Source organism: Somniosus microcephalus, chromosome 3, assembly GCF_052327205.1.
Source record: "Somniosus microcephalus isolate GS21.2 chromosome 3, FLI_Smic_1.0, whole genome shotgun sequence".
Lineage (NCBI taxonomy): Eukaryota > Metazoa > Chordata > Chondrichthyes > Squaliformes > Somniosidae > Somniosus > Somniosus microcephalus.
Window position 1 is genome coordinate 132,077,695 of NC_140989.1, and position 24,643 is coordinate 132,102,337.

The 24,643-nt window shown below is 42.9% G+C and overlaps 1 protein-coding gene across 1 annotated transcript in view; it reads right to left on the reverse strand.

Annotated features, from left to right (window-relative positions):
• Window positions 1-11,420, reverse strand: part of dnaaf10 (dynein axonemal assembly factor 10) — a 151,702-nt gene extending 140,282 nt beyond the window's left edge. Inside the window, exon 1 of the mRNA XM_085981627.1 lies at window positions 11,155-11,420. The gene's annotated coding sequence lies outside the window, so the exon portion shown is untranslated. The remainder of the gene's footprint in view (window positions 1-11,154) is intronic.
• Between the last annotated feature and the right edge of the window lie 13,223 nt (window positions 11,421-24,643).

The following is a 24,643-nucleotide window of genomic DNA, read 5'->3' on the forward strand; positions in this document are numbered from 1 at the left end:
TAAGGCCTCAGTTCAGATAAGGTCTCAACAACTCCTCCCCTCCCCAGATTTGTAAATCAATGACGACAACTTTTTTGGGGAGGAGATGGGAGAAAGAGAACAATCTTAGATGTTTGAACAGCCTAGAGACTTGGCTAACAATAAGAGCCCTACACAGGCGTTGGTCACATCTTATTACCTCACTATTGGGCCCAACAGTTAAGGCAAGAACCGCTCGTCAACAGTGCAAAGATATTATCACAGCTAGCTGAAGCGCTGCACTGGATAGATGCCTACTACAAATAGTATTAACTAGAATATAGTGCTACCACGGGAGTGAAATTTTCAAGCAACGTCTCCCTGAACTATATGAAGCACCCAACAGTACAATTATAGATTTTGTCCTTCTGAACTGGGGCTGTATCTGAAGCTAGCATTTTGACCTAGATATATACACTAGCGTGTTCAGAAGAATAAGCTTATACTTTGAGAAAAGAGTTTATTAAAACAAAGGTCAGCAAGAAAAGCACAGAACAGCTTCACCGTGGACACAGCTGAGTAAGTTCTAATCAAATATACACCAACTGAAATATACTTTTACACCATCTATTAATTATACTCTTATCTTCATTTACTACCAATTTTTTGGTATGGTGGGAAAAAGGAAAGTCCAAGAGAGCATGGCAATGTAGCTCAGGGTTCCCCGAGTGAGAAACAGGGAGAAGCAGCTCAGATTGCATCTGCAGTCAAACTGCACAAGATGTGCATGTGAAGATACAGGTTTCATATCAAGATGAAGAATATTACATCACTTAAACAAGTTTGATGCCACCACTGTATCAAAGAGAGCTTTCTTCAGGCTACAAAACATTAAAGGCTGCCTACAAATCCACATCAAAGGCTTGAATGGGAAGTCGTGGATGTAAAATTTACAGATCACTCAACTTAATTATACAGCAAACGATTAGTGGAATTAACAGAACAAATATTATGGAGAGCCAGCAAACAATTAGTGGCATTAACAGAACAAATATGGAGAGCCAAACAAGTTTTTTTGAAATTAGAGTGCTAAATCTTGATAGCCTACTTGGCGATTTCAGTCCTGGGTTATTTTGGCATTTTATTGTGTCAAAAAAAAACGGTACCTTCAGTTCTCCATGTCTGCTCAGTTCCAATATAGTAGGCCTGACACATAGATGGGAAGATATTTAAACTTTTCATAGAACTTAACAAATCATTCTAAAAAATGTCTCAAGAATTGAACAATCTGGGTTCCCAACTTGCAGCCAGCAATAGATGAGCATCCTCACAGAGTACACAAATAAAACCCAAAAAGCTGCACAACATGCATGCCAATTGAAAGAACGGAATGACTGCTGCCAACGAACAGATGTTGCACAGAAGCGTTCTGTACATAAATCTGTGGTGGTTTAAGTATGAATGTATAATAATAATATAGCCATATCGCGTGCCTAAACCTATGGAGCTATCAGTTGGTTTAATAATGTATAATAGCGCAGGTTGGTTCAAGCATCAATGTACGATATTTCCACGGGGGGAGGGTTGCGGAGATTTTTGTACGGTGCGCAAGCTCCATGTGAAGGGAAAGGAGAAGAAAATTAATAAAAATGGACGTTTACTGTGTTTTGCTGGCACAGATTTTCTTTCCCTGATGCAGCTCTGTTCAGCAGTATCTCTTTTTACCACCCCCTCCTCTCCTTTCTCCCTGGAAGTGTTTTCTTTGTAATGGCGACAATATTTTCTTTTCAGTTAGCAAACAACCGAATAAACACTGAAACTGCACATGTGTAAATACTTCAACTTCACTGGCAGCAGTCACGCCCTTGAAAGAAATTAAGGACTCAGTTGTTAAATATAAGAATCTCTTACAACTATCCTGACCACTATCCCTTACTCTAGATACAATGAACATCTAGATACAATGAACAGCACAAACTGCCAGAGTCACACATACCCAAAACCATTGCATTCCATTCAATCCAAATTGAGAAAGTAGCAATGTACAGCCATGCAAAATATTGAATTACTATCTGAAAAATAATTGCAAATATTAAAAAAATACACCAGCTCCTTCAAGATAAGAATTTTATATTTTTGGCTTAATTAGTAAATATGTCAGTGTTGAATTGAGCCATGAAGAAAGTTCCTAGGGTCAAATCCTGATTTATGCTGAGCTAGCTGACCTCACCTGGGGCAGCAAGAGTTACTACAATTAGCCTCAGTCACCCTGTCCTAGGAGGTAGGGAGAAAGAGAAAATCTGCCAGCTTCTTATTCATTGCCTGCATCAGGTTTAGCACCATCACTTGAAAGTGCACATGGACAGAGAGCGCAGAGTTTTATCGATGCACCTTCCAGCTATCCCACTGTTGAACAGTCCTGCTAACATTGAAAATGGTCACTTGGGCAAGATAGCCCATTGGGGAGCTAGCACCTGCAGAACCATGTCTCAGATCATCAGCACCTGTAGAGGCCTACAGGCAATAAAGTTTATTTTTGGTATGTTTATACTTAATGTCACTACACAAACCTAATCAAGTATTCAGGGACAGATAAACAAATTATCTGGACATGTATCAAATTGCTGCTTGTGGGACCTTGCTGTGCACAAGGTTTCCCTACATTACAACAGTAACCACACTTCAAAAAGTATTTCATTGGCTGTAAAACATTGTGGAACATCTTCATTTTTTATTCCTTAAAGAATAGAAAATGTATGGTGAAAAAAAAACATTTTCAAGAAGTATGGGCAAAATTGCATGTTCTCAGTTCATAACTGCCGGTACATATCCCTGCTTTTGAGAACCATGTGGCTTGCAAATATTAAGTCTGTTTCAAAAAAAATACTAAAACTAATTCTGCAATCATGTTCAAAATCTTTATATAGCTTCTCCCACTGCAGTGAATTATCCCTTTCCTTAAAGCTCCATTCCAAATAATTTAAGTCTCAAATTTGTTTCTCACTCCACCACTCCAGGTGTACAAAACTAGAACAGCCTATTTTGGTATCTGCGTAGCACACTGCTCACGACAGTCAATTTTTATATAGCTGCCAGTCCCACAGTATATTGTTTTCCATAAATGTACAATCAAGCACTTAAAACTCCAGTATCTGTTCAGAACCAAAAAGGCTTGCCAAATAAACGGTTGTACGTTAAAATCTGAGAATTCTGTCTACACTGAAAAACAAATCCAGAGTTCAATTTATCCTAAGCCAAGTTCCTCTAAACACCAACATTTCCCAATCTCTCACCATATAAAAAAAACTCTGCTTTTCGATATTTCCTACCAAAGTGGATAACTTCACATTTCTCCACATTATATTCCATTTGCCATGTTCTTGCCCACACACTTAGCTTGCCTATATCCCCTTGAAGCCTCCTTGCATCCTCCTCACAACTTATATTCCCACTCATCTTTGCATCAGCAAACTTGGATATATTACATTTGGTCCCCTCATCCAAATCATTGATGTAGATTGTGAATAGCTGAGGCCTAAGCACTGATCCTTGTGGTACCCCATTAGTTACAGCCTGCCAATCGAAAATGACCTGTTTATTCCTACTCTGTTTCCTGTCCATTAACCAATCCTCAATCCATGCTAGTATATTTCCCCCAATCCCATAAACCCTAATTTTGTTTAATAACCTCTTGTGTGGCACCTCATCGAATGCCTTCTGAAAATCCAAATACACCACATCCACTGGTTCCCCCTATCTATTCTGCTAGTTACAACCTCAAAAAACTCCAGCAGATTTGTCAAACACGATTTCCCTTTCATAAATCTGTGTTGACTTTGCCCAATCCTATTATTATTTTCTAAGTGCCCTGTTACCACGTCCTTAATAATAGATTCTAGCATGTTCCCTACTACTGATGTCAGGCTAACTGGTCTGCAGTTCCCCGTTTTCTTTCTCCCTCCTTTCTTAAATAGTGGGGTTACATTTGCTACCTTCCTATCCGCGGGAACGGTTCTAGAATCTATGGAATTTTGGAAAATGACAATCAATGCATATCTCTATAGTGAACTCTTTCAAAACCCTAGGATATAGGCCATCAGGTAAAGGTGATTTATCGGCTTTCAGTCCCATCAATTTCTCCAGCACTACTTTTTTACTAATACTAATATCTTTCAGTTCCTCATTCTCACTAGACCCTTGGTTGTCCACTATTTCCGGGAAGTTTTTTGCGCCTTCTTCCATGAAGGCAGACACGAAGTATTTGTTTAATTTCTCTGCCATTCCCCATTATAATTTCTCCTGTCTCAGCCTGTAAGGGACCTACATTTACTTTCACTGATCTTTTCCTTTTTACATACCTATCGAAGCTTTTACAGTCTGTTTATATGTCGCTCGCTAGTTTACTCTCATATTCTATTTTCCCTTTCTTTATCAATTTCTTGGTCCTCTGCTGAATTCTAAAATCCTCCCAAACCTCTGGCTTACTACACTTTTTGGCAGCATTATAAGCCTCTTCCTTTGATCTAATACTATCTTTAACTTTTCTCATTAGCCACAGTTGGACCACTTTTCCTGTGGGGTTTTTGTGCCTTAAAGGAATGTATATTTGTTGCAAATTATGTATTAATTCTTTAAATGCTAGCCATTGCTCGTCCACTGTCATACCTTTTAATGTACTTTTCCCAATCTACCTTAGCCAACTCACCCTCATACCTACGTAGTTTGCTTTGTTTAGATTTAAGACCCTAGTTTCAGACTCTAGTCACTTTCAAACTCAATATAACACTCTTCCCTAAAGGCCCCTTTACTACAAGGTTATTAATTAACCCTTTCGCATTGCACAATACTAGATCTAAAATAGCCTGTTTTCTAGTTGGTTCCTCAACATACTGATCTAGAAAACTATCTTGCATACATTCCATGAATTCATCCTCCACACTATTACTGCAAATTTGGTTTGCCCAGTCTATATGTAGATTAAAGTCCATGATTACTGTATTACCCTTGTTACATGCACCTTTAATTTCCTGATTTATACTCTGCCCTACATTACAACTACTGTATGGGGCCCTATAAACAACTCTCACCAATGTTTTCTGCCCCTTGCTGTTTCTTAGCTCCACCCAAACTGATTCTACTTCGTGATTTTCGAAGCCAAGATTCTTTCTCTCCACTGTCTTTATCCTATCCTTTATTATCAGGGCTACCCCGCCTCCTTTTCCATTTTGCCTTTCCCTTCTAAAAGTTATGTATCCTGGAATATTTAGTTCCCAACCTTGGCCACTTTGCAACCACGTATCTGTTATGGCTTTTAGATCAAACCTGTTCATTTCTATCTGCGCTATTAATTCATCTATTTTGTTGCGAATGCTTCGTGCATTTAGCTTTGACATTTCTCTTTTTCCCTGATGTCAGCTTAGTCACTGATGCCTTATTACCTTTGCTATTCTCTGTCCCTTCCTGACCCACTCTGCTTATTTTGACCCAAAACTCTACTCTGCTCGAGAGCCTTGACATTTCTCTCGCTGCTTTTAAATTTACTCTTTCCCGAATCCTCCAGCCACCCCCCTTCATTAGTTTAAAGCCCTGTCTACTGCCCTAGTTATTTGGTTCGCCAGGATACTGGTTCCAGCCCGGTTTAAGTGGAGCCCATCCTAACGGAACAGCTTCCTCTTTCCCCAGTACTGGTGCCAGTGCCCCATGAACCAAAACCCCTTCCTCCCACACCACTCTTTGAGCCACGCATTTAAACCGCTAATCTGTTTGTCCCTATGCCAATTTGCGCATGGTAATCCAGAGATTATCTTTGAGGTGCTGCTTTTTAATTTGGATCCTAGCTTCCCAAACTCCCTCAGCAGAACCTCATTCCTAGTTCTACCTATGTCACTGGTTCCTACGTGGACCACGACAACGGGTTCCTCCCCCTCCCATTCCAAGTTCTTCTCCAGCCGCAAGGAGATGTCTTTAACCCTGGCACCGGGCAGGCAACACAACCTTTGGAACACTCGGTCGCGGCTGCAGAGAACAGTATCTATCCCCCTGATGACTATACTGTCCCCTACCACAACTACACTCCATTTCACTCCCCCCACTTGAGTGGTCTCCTGCACCATGGTCAGCCTGCTCATCCATCCTACAGGCTTTTCCCATATCTACACAAGACCCTCATACCTATTGGACAAGGGCAAAGGCTGAGGCTCCTCCAGCACTGCACCTGGGGTCCCCTTACCTACCCGAGTTGCAGTCACACCCTCCTGTCCCTGACCACTAACCACACCTGTACCACTACCTAACCCAAGGGGTGTGACTGCCTCCTGAATCGAAGTGTCCAGGTAACTCTCCCCATCCCTGATGCCCTGCAACGTCTGCACCTCAGACTCCAACTCAAAAACTCTGAGCTGAAGTTCAAGATGCAGTCACTTACTGCAAACGTGGTTGTCCAGGATCACAATGCTCTCCACAAACTCCCACATGCTGCAGTTGCAGCACACCGCCTGCACTGCCATCCCTATATAACCTTGATTTATTTAATTAAATTTGTAATTGGGTAACTTAGTTTACAGTGTAGTTTTCTGACTACTTACTTGATCTAGATTAAGTTAAGGGTACTGCAATTAAATATCTACCTATAACACAAAGCACTACAAAGGTAATCATAATTTAAATATTAGTGTCCAACATCAATAGTTCAAAAATAAATATCCATTAACTACTAGATAGCAGTTCTAGTCATCACAGACAATAATGGCAAATAGAATTGCACGATTTAGGATAACTGCAGTGTAAAATCAAACTAAAGCTGCAGCATCCCTTTTCTTATCTTACATTGATAAAGTAAATAATTTCTATATGCCCACATTTCACATACCCGTTCTCAGTTTAGATGTCCGTCTTGGCTGAGTGTTTTAGCATGCTTGCCTGAATCAGAAGGTCATGGGTTCAAGCCCCACTACAGGACTTGCGCACATAATCAAGGATAGACTTCAGTATAGTACTAAGGGAATGCTGCACTGTCTTTCGGATGGGACATTAAACCAAGGTCCCATCTACCCACTCAGGTGGCCGTAAAAGATCCCATAGCACTATTCAAAAAAAGGGCAGGAGAGATCTCCTGTTGCCCTAGCCAATATTTACCCCTCAACCATCATTAACAGATTATCTGGTCATGTATCTATGTTTCTATATGTATCTAATTGCTGCTTGTGGAACCTTGCTATGCACAAGGTTTTCCTACATTACAACAATGACCACACTTTAAAAAGTACTTCACTGACTGTAAAGTGTTTTCGAACATCCCGAGGTCACAAAGTGAGATATAAATGCAAGTCCCATGACAAACTTTCAGCTGGTCAGTTAACTAAATTAACCTAAAAGCTACAAGTCGGAAGAATTGCAGAATTGCAAATTGGATGCAGAGTTATCTTTTTTCCAGTAATGGATGTCAATTTTATAAATTCACCACCAAGTGCTCTCCAGAGTGCGCTGCCAAAAACAATGTATATGTAACGCACAAGTCTATACTAATTTTCGGAAATTCTAGATCGCACTGTCTGCCCACACCAAATTTGGAAACGAAAACTGCTCACACCACATGCATGACTAATTTAATAATTAAGTTAAGTTGCTTGTCATCTTCGTACTGTACACTGGTGAAATGATCCAGTGCACTTATCTCATACTAGCATTTATTAGCACCTTTAACATAGAAAATCTCCCAAGGACTTGAGGCATAATCAGACAAAAACTGACACTGAAGTAAAGAAGGTGGTATTAGGAGTGGCAACCAAAAATCTTGGTCAGAAGTGGGTTTTAAGGAGGGACTTAAAGTAAGTGAGGGAAGTGGTAAGGTTTAGGGAAGAATTCCAGAACCTGGAGCCTAGGTAGCTGAAGGCGTAGCCACCAATGGTGGGGTGAAAGGAGGAAGGCTGCACAAGAGGCCAGAGGAAGAGAGTTGGTTGGTAGGGACGAGGCTATATGGCTGGAAATTACAGATAGAAAGGAGAAATGCCATGAGGGATTTAAACACAAGGATGAGAATTTTAAATTGGAGACATTCGGGAACCAGGAGCCAATGTAGGTCTGCAAGGATAACAGTGATGGGTGAACAGGACTTGATGCGGGATATGATACAGGCAGCAGAGTTTTAGATAAACTGCCATTTACAAAGGCCAGCCAGGAGAGCCGACAAAGGCTTAGATGAGAGTTTCAACATCAGACAGACTGAGATGGGCAGAGGCAGCAGTTAGAGGTGGAAATAGACAGTCTTTGTTGAGGATACAGGGTCAGAAACTCAGCTTGGGATCAAATAGGACGCTGAGGTTGTGAACAGGCTTGTTCAACCGAGACAGTGGCTAGGGAGGGGGATGGAATCAGTGGCAAGCGTAGAGAGTTTGTGACAGAGGCCAAAGACGATTACTTCAGTCTTAATGTTTAACTGGAGGATATTTCGGCTCATTCACGACTAAATGTCCGGCTAACAATCTGACAGCACAGCGGCAGTGGAGGGGTCAAGAGATAGAGCTGGGTGTAGTCAGCATACATGCGGAAGCTTCCCCCATGTCTGCGGATGATGTTGCCAAGGGGCTGCACGTAGATAAGGAAGAGGAGGCGATCAAGGATAGATCCTTGGAAAACTCTCATGGCAACAGTGTGGAAGCTGAAAGAGTCATTGATGAAGACACTCTGGCTATGATTGGATAAGTAAGAGTGGAACCAATCAAGGGAAATCCCACTGAGTTAGACAACGGAGGAAAGGCATTGGAGAAGGATGGTATGGTAGACCATGTCCACGGCTGCAGAGAGATTGAGGACGACAAATAAGGAAGATGCACCATGGTTCCAGTCACAAAGGATGTCATTTGTGACTTTGGTTAGGGCCATTTCAGTGCGGTGGCAAGGCAGAAGCCTGATTGAGAGTCAAACAAAGAGTTGTGGAAAAAGATGCAGCACCACATTCAAGGACTTTGTAAAATTCAAATACAAAAAGCACTCAAAATAGACCAAACCTACATTTTACAATAGTCATAATCCCAGTTTAGTTGGTAACTTTGCTTCTCAGTGCAGAAGTGAGTCACACAGACCAGCAAGGTTCCAGGTCAAATCCCCAATCTGTGCCATTCAAGTACCTGATTTCAGCCAGTCATTAGCCTGCAATAATTTAACTCCTGGTCTAAGGAGGAAAAGAAACTACAGGTGGGTTCACATTATTGATCTGCTGTCTTCTGTAGGAAAGGTTGTATCTGTAGTTCTCAGATGATAAGACCACAAGGTGTACAAGGATGAAGGTGGTCAATCAGCTCACGTTTGCACATCCACCCAGGAAAACTTAGATCTCTTCCTCGTCTCATTTAATATGCCCCCCTTAAAATCACCAGGTGTTCTTAAAGAACAAGTCTTGCAGGAGTGAATATCTCATCTCATGGGATTCCCACAATTGCAAGGAGTGAAGGTGATCCAAGTCCCCAAGCACCCACTCAAGTGAAGTTTTTCCCCAAAGGAAGCACCCATTTGACTCTCCCACCAGGTATTTTGTTCTTCACACAGAATCCAGTTTACATATAGAGCCACAACATAACTTGAACTTCTGAAACAGTTAATTAGATTTACAGTAATTTATGCAGCTGCTTGCTTCTGTCAGTCAAATAAACCTCTCTCAGTGGTTTCAAAGTGAGAATTACTTGATAGATTTTGGGTTGGGACAAGTTACATAGCTTTTATCTAGAGTCTTGAACATTTAAAAAAAATACACTTTCAAACAATCAGTAAAGAAATCAGGTGTAAATTGCTTCTGAACGTCAGATCACAGATTTTCTACATCAAATAAAGATAAGGAAAGCTAGTCAGGCCATTTTAGCTCATCTTTTTAAAAAGACCCAGCCCATCACAGCATCCAATTATTTCTTAAATTATTCCATTATAAAATACCAAAATTGTCACAATAAAAGGGGCATTTTCCTGTTTCCTATTCACAGAGGAATTTCAATACCATTATTTATGAAAAAATTGTAGGCTTACTTAAAAATAAATAGCATGCATATACAATAAGTCAAGTTACATCCTCCATATCTGAAGTTTTATTACAAAGACCATCAGTTTTAAAACTTAACAGATTTTATGCAAAAGTTCTGGTTAAGAGTCTTAACTTCCCTGTTCTTTCCATAGATGCTGACTGACCTGCTGAATGTTTTAGATTTCCAGCATCTACAGGATTTTGTTTCTTTACAATAAAACTACTGCAGATAAATTCTTAGATATGATAAATGCACCTAATTGGACTATAGGCTAAGTCACCACTTTGCCTACTTGCCGAATCCCTACGATATAACATTTACATGTATTTCTTTGAACAGCACTGTAGCCAACACATTTCCCCCTCCATTTTAAACTTAACTTTCGCTCAATACTGAAAGGCCTACAGTAAAATGACCTGAAAATGTTATATACCATCTCAAACAGGCATTTAAAAAAATAAACACACAAAAATTTAAAGTCTCGGCTCGCTCTGAAGACCCCAAATATAAAAAAAACTTTCTCCCTCTACCCGGACAGGTCTGATTTCACACAGGATGAAGTTTATTTATAATTAAAAAAAAAGGAGGGCACATAAATCAGATTGTACACCCAATGCTCCTGTTATGGAGAGTAGGGGGGGTTCTGAATAGCTGTCAAGATGGTTTTGAAGCCCTCCGCCTCCCCTCTAATTAAATCAAAAAATTGCATTATAAAAAAAAACTGCGTCAAATAATGTGGACTAATTAAAAAAAAGGAAGGAGGAAAAGAAAAGCCCAGTTCCACAAGTCCAACCCCTGCAAAGCCTCCGTTTACAGCAAGTGCGAGGGGTGGTGGAGAAAGGGGGGGGTGGTGAAAGACACTGACCCGGAGCTCCAGCAGGGGAAGACACCTATAAATAAGGATATTTAATATAATTATAAAATGATTGCAGGAGAGGGCAGAGGGTAAGGCAAGGCGGGAGCGGGCTGCGCCTGCAGGAGGCCGAGCCCACACTGCGGCGTTGCCATCAATGATGGCCGCTCGGCTTTTTGAAACACACAAAAAAATACACCTCAGTTTGCCAATTCACACGGAAAAAAAATGGAGTGAAAAAATAAAGAAAATAATGTTGTGAATAAGAGGGGTAGGGAAACATCTTTATTAATAAAATGCCTCCTCCCCGGCCGCTGCAAAGCGCTCGCTCACCATCCTGGCTGACGAAGGTTAATCTTCCAGATATTTCGATCAACAGACGCCTCGCACCGCTTCTTTATTTTCCCCCCCCCTCCTCCGCTGTATGTTAGTGCTAATTTTGCTTTTGCCTCACAAGACAGACAGCCGAGTCCGCAGTATCAGGCGCTCAGTAGAAAGCACCAGTGTATAACCCCCTGGCTATTGCTGCCGCGGCTTCTCCAGCTCCGCCGTGTAAATCCGCAAAAGGAAGGGGGGGAGGGGAGGGGTGCCAAGCCGCCGCACATCCGGGGAATCACGTCTCATTTGCATACAAAGCGTCACGCCGCGCGTGCATGACGGTAATGTACGTACGTACGCCGTTGGCCAGCGCCGGTTGGGTGAGATTTTTGAGATGAAGGGTCTGTCGACAACAATAACAACAACAACAGCATTGATATGGCGCCTTTAAAGTAAAAAAAAGTACCCAAGGAGCGATTTATCAACTTTCCGACCTGAACCACGTAAGGAGATGTTAGGACAAGGTGAGCAAAAGCTTGGTCAAAGAGGTAGGTTTTAAAGAAAGAAATACTTACATTTCTATAGCGCCTTTCATGACCGCCGGATGTCCCAAAACGCTTTACAGCCAATGAAGTACTTTTGAAGTGCAGTCACTGTTGTAATGTAGGAAATGCGGCAGCTAATTTTCACACAGCAAGCTCCCGCAAACAGCAATATGATAATAACCAGATAATCTGTTTTAGTGATGTTGGTTGAGGGATAAATATTGGTCAGGACACAACAACAACTTGCATTTATATAGCATCTTTAACATAAGAACATAAGAATTAGGAGCAGGATTAGGCCATACGGCCCCTTGAGCCTGCTCCGCCATTCAATAAGATCATGGCTGATCTTCTACCTCAGTTCCACCTTCCCGCACTAATTCAATTCAATTCAATTTTATTTGCCATATGTAACCAGTACAAGTACAATTACAATGGAATGCTTACTCCCCGTAGGGACATGTCAGCTATTCATACAGCGCCGTGTTCAGAAAGTCAATACAATGGCTTCCAGTGGCAGTGGGAGCACGATGTCCCTCAGCCGTTCCGTCCTCCTCGTCACCGCGGCCTCCTCTTCACTGTTGCCGGCTCCAAGTGGTGGCCTGCTTCTCCCGCTCACGATCCGACCTCTGACCGCCACTATCCCTATATCCCTTGATTCCCTTAGTGTCCAAAAATCAATCGATCTCAGTCTTGAATATACTCAACGACTGAGCATCCACAGCCCTCTGGGGTAGAGAATTCCAAAGATTCACAACCCTATGAGTGAAGAAATTTCTTGTCATCTCAGTCCTAAATGGCCATCCCAAATTAATGCAACTGAAAGCCGATAAATCCCCTGGACCTGATGGCCTACATCCTAGGGTCTTGAAAGAGGTGGCTATAGAGATAGTGGATGCATTGGTTGTCATTTTCCAAAATTCTATAGATTCTAGAACGGTTCCTGCGGATTGGAAGATGGCAAATGTAACCCCACTATTTAAGAAAGGAAGGAGAGAGGAAACGGAACTACAGACCAGTTAGCCTGACATTAGTAGTAGGGAAAATGCTAGAATCTATTATTAAGGACGTCGTAACAGGGCACTTAGAAAATAATAATAGGATTGGGCAAAGTCAACACAGATTTATGAAAGGGAAATCATGTTTGATGAATCTGTTAGGGCTCATGGGATTAGGGGTAATATACTAGCATGGATTGAGGATTGGTTAACGGACAGAAAACAGAGAGTAGGAATAAACAGGTCATTTTCAGGTTGGCAGGCTGTAACTTGTAGGATAATTCCAGAGCTTCGGGCCTAGGCACGGCTGTCAATTAATAATTTTTAAATCTGAGATCTATAGGTTTTTACAAGCCAAGGGTATTAAGGGATATTGGAGCCAACAAGCCGGGTGGATAGAGTTAGGAGACAGATCCGCCATGATCTCATTGAGTGGCAGAACAGGCTTGAGGAGCTAAATGGGCTCCTCCTGTTCCAATGGTGGAGCAATTAAAATGAGGGATGCGCAAGAGACCAGAATTGGAGGAGTGTAGAAATCTCGGAGGGTTGTGGGGCTGGAGAAGGTTACAGAGAAAGGGAGAGGGCGAGGACATGGAGGGATTTGAAAACAAGGATGAGAATTTTAAAATCGATGCATTGCCAGACTGAGAGCCATTGTAGATCAGCGAACACAGGGGTGATGGGTGGATGGGACTTGGTGCGAGTTAGGATACAGGCAGCAGAGTTTTGGATGTGCTCAGGTTTGCGGAGATGCAAGGTGGACGGTTTCCAAGCTCCCCCCCACTCCCCGTGGTCCCTCTTCCCACCTTCTACCTACTTATAATGGGTTACCAACCCTCCAGGATTGCCCTGGAGTCTCCAGGAATTAAAAGATTAATCACTGCTCTGAGCATAAAACCCGGGAGATAAATCATAGGGGCATTAAAGAAATTGTGTGGGTTTTTTTTTCATTTTCTTTGAACACTTCTGTTTATTACTTATTAAAAAAATTGGAGATAGGAGAGGAAAAAAGGCTGTTTGACCGTGCGGGGCGGTTGGAGGCGGGAGGTCAAGCGATGATAGCTCCAGAAATACGTCTAATCTGAATTGGCATCCCTAACCTGTAACCCCACCTCCATCTGACTATTTGGAACAAGTAAGTCCTACGGCTAAACTTTGCTGGTTGGGACTGACACTCATATTCATGCTCATTCTGAAAAATAATTGCAGGTCTCTACAATTTGTTTAAAATGGATTTGCCATCTGTATCACTGTAACTGGTCCATATGCTAATGTTTCAGGAACAGAGAAGGCAATATTACAGTTCTGGATTCAGCTACAAATCAAATAAAGTGCAGAAACAAAAATGTCTGTGGAAAATATTAAACAGCATAATACTTATAAGAGAACTAGAATCACTCCAAGAGATGCTTTTTTGCAGTTTCCTGGAGTCTTAGGTATTGTATATCATAAATCATCTGAATTTTTTGCCCACAGTCTCAAAATGTATAAACTGTTACACACATTTCTAACACCCAGAGTCTGGTGCATCCTTATCAGAACTAAAGACTAGCAGTGAGAACTGAGCTATTTGTGTCCTGGGACCTCTTTGATGTGTCAGTGTATCAGCTGTGGCTCAGTGGGTATCACTCTTGCCTCTGAGTTCAGAGGTTGAGGGCTCAAGTCCCAATCCAGAGACTTGAGCACAAAAATCTAGGCTGATACTCCAGTGCAGTGGTGAGGGAGTGCTGCACTGTCGGAGGTGCCATCTTTTGAATGAGACATTAAACCGAGGCCCCATCTGCTCTCTCAGATGAATATAAAAGATCCCATGGCACCTTTTAGAAGAAGAGCAGGGGAATTATCCTCGGTGTCCTGGTCAATATTTATCCCTCAATCAACATAACAAAATTATCTGGTCAATATCACATTGCTGTTTGTGGGAGCTTGCTGTGTGCAATTGGCTGCCGCATTTCCTAAATTACAACAGTAACTACACTTCAAAAGTACTTCATTGACTGTAAAGCGCTTTGGAACGTCCTGAGGTTGTGAAAGGCGCTATAGAAATGCAAGTCTTTTTGATGTAAAGCCATTTCTTTGGTCAGACAAACAAAATGTTAACAATCTTCAAACCTTAATAAGCAGTGGGATACTGGCCCGCAACACTTGTGTTTTGGTTGGATTTTCCTCCAGACTGATAACCCACATGAGCACAGCCAGAAATGATATATCATCTATCAAAGCTGCATCCATTAACATTTTAAAGATGTGACCACACTATTAAAGCACCTTTATCTTAACTGGTCCCTGATCAAAGAATTTCCTCTTTCTTGCAGCTTACTTGTCACGTTTTCCATTTTAAAGCCTACTTGCTTGAAACTATAAACACCCCCCTTTTCATCACAGCCAGTCATATCATCATCATGTTTCATATAAGGAATCTGAGTTTTGTAATAAAATATGGCTGTCCAAATTTTTTCAGAATTTTGGAAGTTTGAAGAAACTATTAAGATAATTAAGACAGACAAATTTTACTAAAGTAATTGTGTCTCAGTATTAAATAGGTTGGTATCTCTGCTGTAAGAATTATTCTCCCAATATATCTGGGAGCATCTTTGATTACATGTGCCGCTCGCAACTACACATCTCACAAAGTACAAATCTGACAGCAAAGCTCCTGAATGGTTTTGAAAGCAGTGACGTGAAAACATGAAAGGGCAAGAACTCTATAGGACTCAGGTTGGTATTCTGAAAGGATGAGATCAAATAAGCCAATGGTCCTTTTTTCATCTGAACCCATCTTCTGATCGATGATGCATAGTTCAGTGACCTGGAGGCACTTCTGGAGATGTACCATAGGTTAGCAAAAGAACTTTCTGTAACAACAGCAAAAACTGTTCAACCAAAAGAGATCACTGAGATCTGGAAAAATTGCAGAGAGTCATCAAGCAGAGTGCAGAAAACCACAAAACGTGCTGTTAAATTTTGATTGAATGCCACTAAGTAATGAAGTGGAAATTGTGCTTGAATTGTAAAAGTGAAGATGGTACAGTAGTTATAAACTAAATTAATGTTTTTTTTTTAAGTTGCTTGCCAAACTGAAGAAGGTTCCCTCAGGGGAACTTCAGGGCAAGGTCAGGTCAGATTGGGTGGGGATTGGGGAGGTGTTTACTTTAAGGTTGTGTTGGGTTAGATTGGGTTGAGCAGGAAGCTGTCTGCTTCAGTGTTGGGTGAGAAAGAAGGTAACATGCTGCAAACCTCCTCCTGTGTAGGCACACGATTCCACAACAGAAACTCAGAGAAGCTGTGAGAAGTCTGAGAACCCAAGTTCACTTAAAAAAGAGAGAATTAATTTGCATTGATATAGCACATTTCACACCCTCAGGACATTCCAAAGTGTTTCACACATAATTAAATGTTTTTTGAAGTATAGTACTGTACTGTTTTGTAGGCAAACATGACAGTCAATTTGTGTACAGCAAGGTCCCACAAACAGCATATGAAATAACTGACTGGTTAATCTGTTGTTAGTAATCTTGGTTGAGGGATGAATGTTGGCCAGGATACCAGAGAACTTGCTGTTCTTCTTCAAAAACTGGTACGAGATTTTTTACATCCATACTAAGTTTTTTTTCTCCCTCAGCATTTCCTTAATCTTGTTGTTCCTCCACAAGTGCACAGCAGCTCAGTCCTGCACTTTATTCGTGCCCTTGCTTTTTGCACCTGTAGTAATATACCCAATAACTTCACTGGCATTCAACTGATTGGACCACAATGGTTGGCCTTAGATGTGGAGCCACTGCATTTCAGTTTCATTTTCAGAGGTCTGGGACCTCTATGAGGCTTGCACAGCTGATCTGCAATTTTCTTTTTCTTCTTCTTAGGCAGTCCTTCGGAACCGAGGATGACTTGCTAATGCCAATATGACAGCAAAGCCTAGCCCCACAGACTGAGGCTGAAATGGGATTACTATTACAAATAGTCTCTGAAATCCCTCACATTCCATGATTGTTTCTGACACCTTTTCTCATTTTTTTGTTTATCTTCCACTCTTTCTCCCTTTCTCTTTCACTTTCTCTGTATGCCTCTCACCAGGGGAGTAGCCACGGATGGGCCACGGCTCACCCAAATCTGAGACTATATGAATGCCTAGATAGGGTTTCTGCTGTCCAAGACCGAGGGGTGCTCTCCTGCCTGTCCTTGGGATATTTCCAGCTTCTCATTTCCATCAATTGAACTGGCAGAGCAGTTCATGCGGTCATCGCTGACCAGATGGCCTAATCTTGGCCCCCTCCAAATAGTAAGTGACAAGTGCCGGGATCTCCTCCTCCAGCGTAGCGTTCTTAATCTGCCACTGGCTCTTCACTCCCGCCTCTGCAGCAGCCAACCCCGACAAATCTTTCTCGTTGCTCAATGAGGCTGAGAAGCAGCGGGACAAGCTGAAACTACAAGTCAAGTTCCCCTCGTTCCACTCAGACTTGTCCGCCTTAAAGTGGGGCATACCAAATTTTCATTCCTAGCTATGCCAATGACTCTCACACATTTTCATTGTCATCTTTGGGTCTCTCATCTCTCCAATTTTATCACCCTTTTTCCCTCTTTCTCTAAACCTTTCCTTCCCTCTCTCTCTTCACTCCATTGATTGTGTCCCATTCTCTTTCTATGCCTGCCTTGTTTCAGGTTTTTTGGACATTTCTCTATATGAAGGGTTTAAGTAGGAGATACTTTTAATGTTTTTTTTAAAGCAAAATATTTTCCCACAAGGTTAAAAAAATTCACCTAGACTATTAAAAGGAAGTTGTTTCCCCCAGAATCAAATCAATAAACAATTCATTGGTTTGCGTAGGTAATCAAAAAACACCTCACACCCATCTTGTTAGAAAGTCCTTTGATCCTTGTCTGTGAACAGAAGGGCGATCAAAAGTAAGAGCGAGGTGAACTTTTTGGGGAACAGGAAGGCTACAAGGGCAATTAGGTTTGTTAAAAAAGAAAGCTATGAGGACTTTTGCCGAGGCATAGAAGTTAGAAATGCTGAAGGATAGTTTGAAGCCATTTTATTTAAGTTAAGTTAGAACACCACTGATAACACCACAGGTAAGTGTGGCATGTCCTTTTTTGTATTATTGCATGAAGATAAATTATACAATTTGAGTTAAATGAATCCGTTCATAATGGCTGTTTTATATGTTCACCTTACTGCGAAATAAAGCAGCTTTTCTACTCACATCAAGCCTCATCTCACTGTGTTTCCTCAGTCTGCCATCAGAGGGATTGAAGAACCAAGCGTGCAAAAAACATAAATATATGGTTCTGGTCATAAGACGTTACTATTGTTGCATCCCCAGATTATGCTACATAGGGTAGCTATAGGGCTGTGTAAATCAACTCCCACAAAAGTAAGATACTCAGACCACTTACGGAAGTGACTAATGCTACTGTACTTAAGAATCCAAGGCAGACTAGAATTTGTAACAATGCTTTTCACACGTGCTCTTTTACTGATTTACTCAATTTACATGTTTTTTTTACCCTTGATTAAAGGACTGGGCAATGTTACAAGCTAGCACCCAACAGGATCTGTGTCAAAGTTGGCTACAAGATTAGGTGAGGAGATGCAGGGATGGATTAGGCAGGCTGAGACTCATGAGAGCTGCTGAAACACCTACTGATGAGTGAGAGACTGTGTGCCAGCCCTAGTTTGGGAGGGGGTGAGGCCTGAGGATGGGAAGTAGAAAACACGGTAACTGTAAGGGAAAACATATTTAAAAATTAAAAATCATTCCCCAAAAATAACTACATTTTTAATGATCACGAAGACTAATTACAGCCTTTCTCTTCCTCTCACCGAACTCCCTCTCAGATGGTTATTGTATACAGGATACCGCACACCTGACACAGTATGCTGCTGTGATACCATATTGTGTAGTGTTGTAGAAGACATCCCAGCAAACTAAATCCAAAAGATTTTAAAGATCTAGAAATTGATTGGAAACAAGGACCTTTCTAGACTGAGAAAATATGATAAATACATAATATTCTGATGGTTTCATTATCTTAATACATATACATCTTTACAAAATAACACTTGTTGAAACTCACCTCAGGAAAAAGAGTGGACCAGTTCCAACTCATGTCCCATGGACCAATTAATTCACTCTATCGTCCTGCTAGTGCACTCCCATTGTAACTTTGGTAGCAATATATTAGAAGGTCCTGCCTAATTTATGCCCCCATCCACCCCAAATATGGCAAGATTAGTCTGAAGTAGACACAACAACTTTACACTTATATAGCGCCATTAACAAAGAAAAATGTCCCAAGGCACTTTACAGAAACGTAATCAGGTAAAAATGGATGCCGAGCCAGGGCAGGAGATATTAGAAGCAGTGGCCAAAAGCTTGGTCAAAGAGGTTGGTTTTAAGGAGGGTTTTAAAGGAGGACAGAGATAGATTGAGAGTTGGAGGGATTTAGGGAGGGAATTTCAGAGCGTAGGTTCTAAACAGCTGAAGCCAGTGCCACCAATGGTGGGACAAAGGGAAGGGAGAGATGCACAAGAGGCCAGAGTCAGACAGAAGTTTGTTACTGTTTCATGAAGTGACTGACAAACCCAAGTAACTCTAAAAAGATTTTTGAAAAATACATTAAGCAATTTAATTGGTTCCCAATCTCCTCCTTGCTGTTGTTTTATGGTAGCTGTTTTATTATTGCTGGTTTTGAATTATAGGGCGCGATTTTCCCAATGGAGGCGAGTTGGAGGTGGGTTTTGGTTTGGGTGGGTTCCAAACCCGCCTCCACTGAGAGGTGGGAAAAATTTACGATTTTCCCCTAATTGGCCAGTTGATTTCAGAGGTGTGGGTTCCCCTGGGCCAATTAGTGTTTTGGTTCTGAAATTCGCCTCTGCTGACGTCACTTATCCAGCTTCATTTAAGGGCTGCTTGCTGCCTTGGCTCATTCCACTGGTTTTTGGTCGATGCTGCACCACCTCCAAGCTGTTATCTCCTTCAAGAATGGCCAACTCCAAGGCAAGGGCCTCCCCAAGGTTCTCCGATGAGGCACTGGATATGCTGGTTGAGGGGGCGAGAGCCAGCAGGGAGGTGCTCTTCCCCTCATCTGGGAGGAAGAGGCCTCCCAAAGATACCAAGGCTGTGTGGGTACAGCTGGCAAGGGATATCACCTCCAGATAAGTGTGCAGCAGAACATGGCTGCAGTGCCGTAAAAGGTTCAATGACCTTGTACGATCAGGCAAAGTGAGTATACCTTCAGCTTGACCCTCCTTCTGCTCCCCTTCTCCTCTCATCACCAGCACTCTGCATTGTCAACCTCCTTCTCCACATCCCACTTTACCCTTACAACCCTTGCACCCTTCACCATCCCTCTCACTCTATGAACCCAATCACTTCACTATTCGACTATGCTGCCCTCACACTCCCTTTCATTGTTATGCAATGACAATGACTAACAATGCACAGGGAGGGCCCTTGGATTTTGAACCTCACTCCATCTTTGTCTCCTAAGCATCTATGCTCTTGACTCTACACTCACTCCATCATTCTCACTCCAACTCCACTTGTCTCCCTCACTGCAGGAAAAGAGAGCTCACAATAGAAGGGAAAGGGCGAAGACAGGAGAAGGGCCACCTTCCATAGCCATTCTCACCCAGGCTGAAGAGGCGGCCCTGGACATCGCCGGCGCAGAGGTGGAAGTGGAAGTGGGGGACGGACAGACGGGCGATGCAGAGCAAGCTGGTAACAGAATAGTTTTGCGTCTCTCATTTTTACACTGCATGAGTGACTGAAATGGCTGCTGGTGTACACTATTAGAATGCCACTTGAGCATCTGCACTATTGCATGTGCATGCCACACTTTCGTCAAATGTCTAACCCATGCCTTTACTCTCCCACAGGACCATCCACAGAGCCCCGCCCCACTGTCGACAAGGAAGAGACTGAGCAGCAAGACTCCTCAGGGAAACCTGCAACCTCTGAGGATGCAGCGTCAGCAGATGTAAGCGCACCCAGCACCAGCGCAGATACACACACCTCAGTAGGACCTTCGGGACATAGACTAGTGTTGTCACCATGTGTATCACATCTCACAGGTGAGCATCAGCAGGTGGTGGAGACTGGAACAGCAGTGGAGAGTCCTCGTCGGAGGTTGCAGGACTCTCCTAGCTCTGCTCCGCTGCATGGGGACCCTGTGCCTCTGGGTCCATCCAGAAGGAGAGCGGTGCTGGAACTCCAGGAGCAGGTGCAGGAGTCTCTGACTGGTCTTGCCTCCAGGGTCACTGCGAGGATGGAGGAGTCCAACTCTAACATGAGCAGTGCCATTGGGGAGGCAATGGCGCACATACGCAGCACCATGGAAAGGATGGCAACTATTATGTCCGTGTGTAATTGAGACACGGACTGCAGGAGTAGGTTACAACAGGTGTTTACTGAGTGGAGACAAAACTGGAACTACTATGCAAAGTTACTGCACAGGCTTATATACAGGGGTGGTCACTACTGGTACTGCAGTATACAGGGGCTGCAGAATATAGTTCCTTCTGCAAAGTACATACACTACAATTCCTCCCCTTTTAGCTAAACAGTACATAACATTTGATTAATAATTAAATAACATATTTACAATTACAGTTGCTAGATACATTAGCTGAAGTTAAGCAATTATAAGTTCAGTCTTTGAGGAGGCTTCCTGATTCTGTCTGGATAACGCCTCTTTGGGGTATCAGGTTCTTCTGGCAAAGTTGATTCGGGATCAACGTCGTTGTTTGGTTCGTCTGCTTCCAATATCACCGATTCTGGGGTAGATGCAATTGGTACTTCGGTTTCATCACCAGGTGTATCGGATCGTGGTGTGGAATTGACGTTTTCCAGTGACTAGAATCTGGTCAGCATGGCGTCTTACAATGCTCTCTCCAACGTCCACGGTATACATTAGAGGTCCTTCCCGTGTGCAGATCGTTCCTGGCTGCCATTTCTCTGTGTGGTAGTCCCGGGCCAAAACTGGTTGACCTATCTTAAAACTCCTGGTCGGCCTTTCATTCATTTTCTGAAACTGCCTGTTCTCCACATCTCTTCTAATGTTTGGCTTAACCAAATCCAAGCGGCATCGTAGTCTTCAATTGAAGAACATCATGGCTGGAGTTTGGTTGGTAACCGCATGTGTCGCATTCCGGTAGGCAAACAAGAAGTTATCCACCTTGTGTTGTAGGGGTATGTCTTCATTACACATTGCCTTGATAGCCTTCTTGAATGTTTGAACGAACCTCTCAGCCAATCCATTGGTGGCTGGATGATATGGGGCGGATGTGTAATGCTTAACACCATTGTTCTTTAAGAAGCTCCGGAACTCTTCAGACACAAACTGTGGTCCATTGTCGGAGCAAATCTGTTCAGGCAGCCCATTTCTGGCGAATATGGTTCGTAAGACTGTGATAGTTTTTTCTGTGGTGGTTGAGGACATTTTTATTACCTCTGGCCACTTTGAATGTGTATCCACCGCAATTAGAAACGTCGAGTCCATAAATGAACCAGCAAAATCAATGTGTACCCTTTGCCATGGAGATGAGGGCCACTCCCATGGATGTAGAGGGGCTTGTGGTGGGGTGTTTTGGACCTTCTGACATCCTGTACAGCTCTTGGTCATCTCTTCGATTTCTCTATCGATTCCCGGCCACCACACAAACGCTCTGGCTAAGTTCTTCATTTTTACTCCTCCCAGGTGACCCTCATGAAGCTCATTGAGCACTCTATCCTTCAATTTGGGTGGAATTACTACTCTGGATCCACACATCAAGGTTCCTCTGCACACTGACAGCTGTTCTCTTCTCGGCGAGAATGCTGGCAACAGTGGTTCGCCATGTGCTGGCCATCCCTTCACCGTTAAATCATAGACCCTGGAGAGTGTCGGGTCATTTCGTGTTTCCTTTTCTATGTTTGCATTCGTCACAGGTAGACATTCGACTATGGTCAAGTGGAATATCTCCACAGGATCCACTGCAGGTGTTTCTTCCACCGTCGGCAACGGTAGGCGCGACAATCCATCAGCATTCCCATGCTGTTTAGTTCCTTTGTACTCGATGTCATATTGGTGTGCCCCTAGGAAAAGGGACCACCTCTGTAGCCGTTGTGCTGTCATTATCGGGACGCCCTTCTGAGGGTTGAAAATGGAGACAAGAGGTTGATGATCAGTTAGTAGAGTAAATTTCTGACCGTGCAGGTAGTGATTGAACTTCTTCACCCCCCACACCAGGCTGAGGGCCTCTCTGTCAATCTGGGCGTAGTTACGCTCGGCTGCAGTTAACGAGCGTGACGCAAAAGCTATCGGCCTCTCTGAACCATCAAGGAATTTATGTGACAGTACCGCTCCAATGCTGTAGGGAGACGCATCACACGCCAGTCTTATCGGTAGTGATGGGTTGTAGTGAGCCAGTACTTCTCTTGAAGTGATTAGGTCTTTACTCTTCTGAAAGGCCCGCTTACATTCATCGCTCCATTTCCATGCTACTCCAGTTTGTAGTAGGGCGTTCAGTGGGTGCAGAATTGTGGACAAATTCGGCAAAAACTTATGGTAGTAATTCACCAATCCAAGGAATGACCTCAGTTGCGACACATTTTCAGGCGCTGGAGCCTTAACTACCGCTTCAATTTTGTCAGGGGACTTATGTAACTCCTCTTCATCAATCACGTGGCCACAATACGATATCTGTTTCTTAAAAAACTCGCACTTGGGGCGATTGGCTCGTAGCCCATGTTCTCTTAGTCTAGTGAGCACCTGCTCTAGGTTGGCAAGGTGTTCACTGTCATCTTCTCCTGTCACTAGGATGTCGTCCAAGTAACACTGAGTCCCCGGAATCCCTTGCAGGACTTGTTCCATCGCTCTTTGCCATATCGCCGGAGCTGATGCTACTCCGAATACCAGTTGATTATACTGGCAAAGACCTTTGTGAGTGTTTATCGTGAGATACTTCCTAGAGGATTCTTCAACCTCCATCTGCAAATATGCTTGTGCTAGGTCAATTTTTGTAAAACACTTCCCTCCAGATAGTGAGGCGAAAATATCTTCTATCCTCGGGAGAGGATACTGCACTGTGTGAAGGACTGGGTTCACCGTCACCTTGAAGTCCCCACAGATGCAGACCTTCCTTGGCTCCTGAGACTTATTATTTAACGTTTTCTTCATGACAGGAACGATGGGTGTCGCCCACTCGCTCCAGTCTACCTTAGGTAACACGCCTGCATTCTCCAGATTCTCCAGCTCTGCCTCGACGGCTGGGCGAATTGCATACGGTACCGGTCTTGCTTTGAAAAACTTGGGAATTGCATTCTCTTCTATTTTTATCGAGGCGGTTACACCTTTAAGAGTTCCCAGTTCTTGTTGAAATACCTCTTTGGCGTTAGCTAAGATTTTTGCCAATCGTCCAGGTGTGACGTCGTCATCCTTTTTACCAGCCACAGTCAGTGCCTGAATGGAGTGCCAGTCTAAACTTATCTTTCTGATCCATTCACGTCCCAATAACGGTGGTCCACCATCTTGCAGTATGTACAGATACAATTTCTGTATTTCCTTGCCGTTGTATTCGACAGGCACCCTTATTTTTCCTCTGGGGTATACATTCTGCCCCGTATACGTCTTCAAGACAATGGATGTCTCTTTCAAGGGTATGTGTGAGAATAGCCGCTCGTAGTCTCGTCGATTCATGACGGTCAGAGCTGATCCTGTATCCAATTCCATTTTGACTTGGGACCCTGCTATCGTGAGGGTGACCCAAATGGTTTGGTGATCCTCTTTTGCGATTACGTTGTGAAGTTTGAGACAGCTTAGTCTCTTGTTCCCGGATTCACTATCGCTCTTCTGGTCTTCGGAACTACTGTCCGTCATCTTTTGTACTGTCCTGTACTGTTCCTTAGTAGCCTTTTTGTTGTCGTTAGTCTTCTTTCCAGACCTGCAAACTCGTGCAATGTGTCCCATCTTTCCACA